Source organism: Bufo gargarizans, chromosome 7, assembly GCF_014858855.1.
Source record: "Bufo gargarizans isolate SCDJY-AF-19 chromosome 7, ASM1485885v1, whole genome shotgun sequence".
Lineage (NCBI taxonomy): Eukaryota > Metazoa > Chordata > Amphibia > Anura > Bufonidae > Bufo > Bufo gargarizans.
The window spans coordinates 23919090-23925089 of record NC_058086.1 but is presented as its reverse complement, the minus strand read 5'-3'; positions in this window follow the sequence as shown (position 1 = coordinate 23925089).

The window sequence follows — 6000 nt, the reverse complement described above, 5'->3', positions numbered from 1 at the left end:
CTGTACGTAGAGATATGTATTGCAGCCTGTTATGTTTCGTAGTCTGACATCCGATGGTCCAGAACTCCTACCATTTCAGAATATTAATCCCAATTCTAGATTAGCAGGAAATTACCTGATAGATACATTTGGCATTCAGGGGTAGGACACTTGTAATAATCTGGCACCTTGTCAGACCTCAGTATGCCGGATTATAGGAAGTGTACTGAAGGAAAGCAAATTCCTTTAATCCGGCATTAAAACAAATTATCAGATATTCTGAAGTTATAGGAAAAAAATCAATGTCAAATGTTACTATAGAATCTACTATTAGTAAAAAAAAAAATTATGAGTCAGTCGTCACAATCCTGCTTGTCCAGACTATAAAGTGCCGAACAACACAGTAATTCTGTCAATCCAGTTTTGGATGCCAGATTATCAGATTTTCTAGATTATTAAATGGTCATTAAGTACATTAAAGGGCATCTGTCAGCAGTTTTGCACCTATGACACTGGCTGACCTGTTACATGTGCGCTTGGCATCTGTGTTGGTCCCATGTTCATATGTGTCTACACTGCTGAGAAAAATGATTTTATACTATATGCAAATTAGCCTCTAGGAGCAATGGGGGCGTTTCCATTGCACCTAGAGGCTCAGCTCTCTCTCTGCAATTTCCACGCCCTCTGCACTTTGATTGACCGGCCAGTTGTGATCACATTTACACTATCTGGCCCTGTCAATTAAAGTGCAGAGGGCACAGCAGTTGCAGAGAGAGCGGAGCCTCTAGGTGTAATGGCGACGCCCCCATTGCTCCCAGAGGCTCATTTGCATATATGAAAACATCATTTTTCTCTGCAATGCGGGCACATAGGAACATGGGACCAACACAGATGCCGTCAGCTGCCAAGTGCACATGGAACAGGTCAGCCAGTGTCATAGGTGCAAAACTGCTGACAGATGCTCTTTAAACTAGGAAACAAAATCAGATGCTGAAAATAAATTCTGAATCATCAGGCTTTCTGGATTTATTAGATGCCAGACTAAGGGAATCTCATTGTTTCTATGTATTTATGAAGCTTTCTATTGAAATTTGGGTAAATTTGGTTTTATTGAGAAATTGTGGAGGATTAGACGAGAACATGCTGTTGTATAAAAGGTGTCAAAAAAGAGCAACCGACCCGAAATAACATAAACGCATTGGGCTTAGTGTATAAAATCCAGTGCAGATTTTTTTGGGGAGGTATGAGCGAGGTCCAAGCTGCACCTATGGGATCACTTCGCCTGTAGGAACATTTCCATGGGCTCCACGTGTCTATAGGTTCACATTGCACAACCACGAGAGCCACGCTGCACGCCCCCCTTTTATAGTAGTAAGACTTGGGGGCCCCAGGTCATCACACTGTATATAAATAATGAGGGGGGAGGCTATGGTTGTAGCCGTCACCGTAATAACTCAGATAATCAGTTCACACACAGACGTTCTCTTAGAGGGAAAACCATTTTGTAGTGACCATGACCCCTTTACAACAGCCTAACCCTTAGCGAAGAGAGAAGGGAGTCCCCCCAGTCCAGGACCTTCATCTATTAGCCAGAGTGTAGAGTGGCTTCAAAGAGAGTCTCTTGCTTTGGAGGACCCGACCTGTCCACACATTACACAGACAATCCATTGATGTCAGTGGGAAATGTGTAATACTTCACTTCTCCTGTGGGAGTGCTGCAGGAAAATCGAACACTTACTCCAAGGTTCCCCCTAGAGATTACAGCTAATTACTGAGGTCCTTATGACTAGCATATTGTCCAGGGACCCTTCTAACAAAAAATAGACAACTCCTTTAAGCATCTTGCAGATATTTGGGGAGCTCCTGACTCAGCACCCCGCAGCAACCGATACCCATGCAACTGTAGCTCCCTTAATCTAATCCCCTAATTTACACAGTGCATCCATCACAAGCACATGGTGGAGGAAACCATATTGTATGCCAAGCCATTCAAAGAGTTAAGACCTGCAAAATTAGGATTTAAAGGGGTACTCTGGGAGTAACTTATTATCTCTCTCTAGGACAGGTCACCAGTATCAGATAGGCGGGGGTCTGACTCCTAGTTCCCCCTGCCGATCAGCTGTTTTTAAAACTTCCGCCACCGGAACTCCACAGCTCCGTTCACTGTCTAGTGGCCGTACCTGGTCATTGCAGCGCTTGAATGCTGGAGTAACCAAGCAGGGCCGTCACACGGTGAATTGCGCTGTGGAGTTCTGCAGTATGCTGCATTAACCAAGCACGGCCACTACACAGTGAATGGCGCTGTGGAGTTCTGCAGTATGCTGCAGTAACCAAGCACGGCCACTACACAGTGAATGGCGCTGTGGAGTTCTGCAGTATGCTGCAGTAACCAAGCACGGCCGCTACACAGTGAATGGCGCTGTGGAGTTCTGCAGTATGCTGCAGTAACCAAGCACGGCCACTACACAGTGAATGGCGCTGTGGAGTTCTGCAGTATGCTGCATTAACCAAGCACAGCCACTACACGGTGAATGGCGCTGTGGAGTTCTGCATTATGCTGCAGTAACCAAGCACAGCCACTATACAGTGAATGGCGCTGTGGAGTTCTGCAGTATGCTCCAGTAACCAAGCACGGCCACTACACAGTGAATGGCGCTGTGGAGTTCTGCAGTATGCTGCATTAACCAAGCACGGCCACTACACTGTGAATGGCGCTGTGGAGTTCTGCAGTATGCTGCCATAACCAAGTACGGCCACTACACGGTGAATGGCGCTGTGGAGTTCTGCAGTATGCTGCAGTAACCAAGCACGGCCATTACACAGTGAATGGCGCTGTGGAGTTCTGCAGTATGCTGCAGTAACCAAGCATGGCCACTACACAGTGAATGGCGCTGTGGAGTTCTGTTGCAGAAACCTGTGAAAACAGCTGATCGGCAGGAGAGCCAGGAGTTTGACTTCCACCAATTTAATATTGATGACCGGCCCTAGGGATAAGTCCTGGGCAATGCTTTTCATGGATAAGAAAAAACTTTTTTTTTTTTCTTCCAGAAACAGCACCACCTTCATCCTGAGGCTGGATCTGGTATTGCAGCATAGCCCCATTGACTTGTATGGAGGCGAGTTGCAATACTAGACACAGACTAGGATTTTATTTTTTTTCTTCTTCTGCTTTCCTTGCTGTCAGCGTACTATTGTTCCATGCCGGGCAGATGGCCTTGTAAAGCGTCTCCAGAGCCTCGCGCGGCAGATGGCTCCGTCAGCTGTCATTGGTCGGCACAATAGGTCCACCAGATTCCATCGGAAAGCAGAACACCTGAGCCAAATCTGCTGCGGTTACACTGGGACCGTTCTGGTTGTGCCCTCTACTTAGCAACATTAGATGCCAACATCGACGACGCGATCCCAACACGGCGCAGCAAAAGATGCATTGCATGGGGGGGATCCATGTGGCAGGGGACGTGCCAGCATGCTGCAAAACTACAATTCCCAGCATGCCCTGAGCATGCTGGGATTTGTAGATTTGCAACAGCTGGAGAGCCACAAGTTGGAGGCAGGGGTGCACCGCCAATGAGGCGATCGCACCAGTTAGGGGCAAGGACCATGGGCAATGAGCACTTTTATTGTGCCGTTTCAGGCAGCAGAAAGGCTACATGCACCTACTTGATAACATGCAGCAGCAATGGAGCCTCCAGATGTCCAGCAGCCCTAAGCAGCTGCCTCTCCTGCACCTCCTCGATCATGCATGGCCAAGTCTATTTTCTCCCCATTGAATCTACTCTATTGTCCCCTGTTATCAGCCTTTTCGAGCCAAGGACGACTGTAGTAGGATGACCAACAAAAGCCTCACCTCCACCATTGTGTTCACCACCCAAGATCCCACACATCTCCAGCTCTGAGAGCCTCCAGGAACATCTTACATGTCTACTTGCGATTGATACCAGCGGCTCTTTTTCTAAGCTGCACTTTTTCTAAGCTGCCGGCTTTAGCTTTAATTGCCCTTTAAGATCCAACGATATGTGGCTCTGTGGCCCCCGAATGCAATGCTTGCGGGTCAAGCCAATGTGAGATCCGGACAGACCACAGCTGGAGAAGCCACCCGTTGTACATACTGTATCATAACCAGCAATATACATGTCAGTTTTTTGGGAAATTTCGTGGTTAATTTCACTAACGGTGCACTGTACAGAGACGTCCTCGCTGTCATTTGATGATTATTTTCGGCAGGACCCTGTCCCCCTCCAGCATCTCTTCTTTTCCCAAACCCTGGTGTACGCTTTCCGCTTGTCCCCGTCTCATGTCTCCTCCTTACCCGATACTGTGCTACGGCTGGTGCCAAATAATTCACTGCAAAAACCAAGTACTGTAATTTTCTTTGGTGTCGTAAATTCAATGGTCTTGTCCTCTCTAGAGCCTGTGTATTCCTGGTCGTCTGTCAGTGGAGACACGGTCTGACTACTTTCTTATCAACATGATGTAAGAGACACTCGTTCTTCATTTGTCGGGTTGCAAAAAAAAAAGCAAGTAACTGCTATCATTGAAATAAAATAAAGAATTGAAATAAAATGAGAGGCTACAGCTTTAAATGGAAACGGGCGCGGGATTTTGCTCCTAGCGGGGCGACAGGGTCAAGATGGTGAAACCAAAAATGAAAAGGGAGAGGAGGGGGGTGCTGCTGCAGTCTGTCTCCTGATGTGTCTGTGAGAGGGGAGAGGAGGGGGGTGCTGCTGCAGTCTGTCTCCTGATGTGTCTGTGAGAGGGGAGAGGAGGGGGGTGCTGCTGCAGTCTGTCTCCTGATGTGTCTGTGAGGCTGCGTGCTGTGAGAGGGGAGAGGAGGGGGGTGCTGCTGCAGTCTGTCTCCTGATGTGTCTGTGAGAGGGGAGAGGAGGGGGGTGCTGCTGCAGTCTGTCTCCTGATGTGTCTGTGAGGCTGCGTGCTGTGAGAGGGGAGAGGAGGGGGGGTGCTGCTGCAGTCTGTCTCCTGATGTGTCTGTGAGGCTGCGTGCTGTGAGAGGGGAGAGGAGGGGGGTGCTGCTGCAGTCTGTCTCCTGATGTGTCTGTGAGAGGGGAGAGGAGGGGGGTGCTGCTGCAGTCTGTCTCCTGATGTGTCTGTGAGAGGGGAGAGGAGGGGGGTGCTGCTGCAGTCTGTCTCCTGATGTGTCTGTGAGAGGGGAGAGGAGGGGGGTGCTGCTGCAGTCTGTCTCCTGATGTGTCTGTGAGGCTGCGTACTGTGAGAGGGGAGAGGAGGGGGGTGCTGCTGCAGTCTGTCCCCTGATGTGTCTGTGAGGCTGTGTGCTGTGAGAGGGGAGAGGAGGGGGGTGCTGCTGCAGTCTGTGTCCTGATGTGTCTGTGAGGCTGCGTGCTGTGAGAGGGGAGAGGAGGGGGGTGCTGCTGCAGTCTGTCTCCTGATGTGTCTGTGAGGCTGCGTGCTGTGAGAGGGGAGAGGAGGGGGGGGGGGTGCTGCTGCAGTCTGTCTCCTGATGTGTCTGTGAGGCTGTGTGCTGTGAGAGGGGAGAGGAGGGGGTGCTGCTGCAGTCTGTCTCCTGATGTGTCTGCGAGAGGGGAGAGGAGGGGGTGCTGCTGCAGTCTGTCTCCTGATGTGTCTGCGAGAGGGGAGAGGAGGGGGGTGCTGCTGCAGTCTGTCTCCTGATGTGTCTGTGAGGCTGCGTACTGTGAGAGGGGAGAGGAGGGGGGGTGCTGCTGCAGTCTGTCCCCTGATGTGTCTGTGAGGCTGTGTGCTGTGAGAGGGGAGAGGAGGGGGGTGCTGCTGCAGTCTGTGTCCTGATGTGTCTGTGAGGCTGCGTGCTGTGAGAGGGGAGAGGAGGGGGGTGCTGCTGCAGTCTGTCTCCTGATGTGTCTGTGAGGCTGCGTGCTGTGAGAGGGGAGAGGAGGGGGGGGGGGGGTGCTGCTGCAGTCTGTCTCCTGATGTGTCTGTGAGGCTGTGTGCTGTGAGAGGGGAGAGGAGGGGGTGCTGCTGCAGTCTGTCTCCTGATGTGTCTGCGAGAGGGGAGAGGAGGGGGTGCTG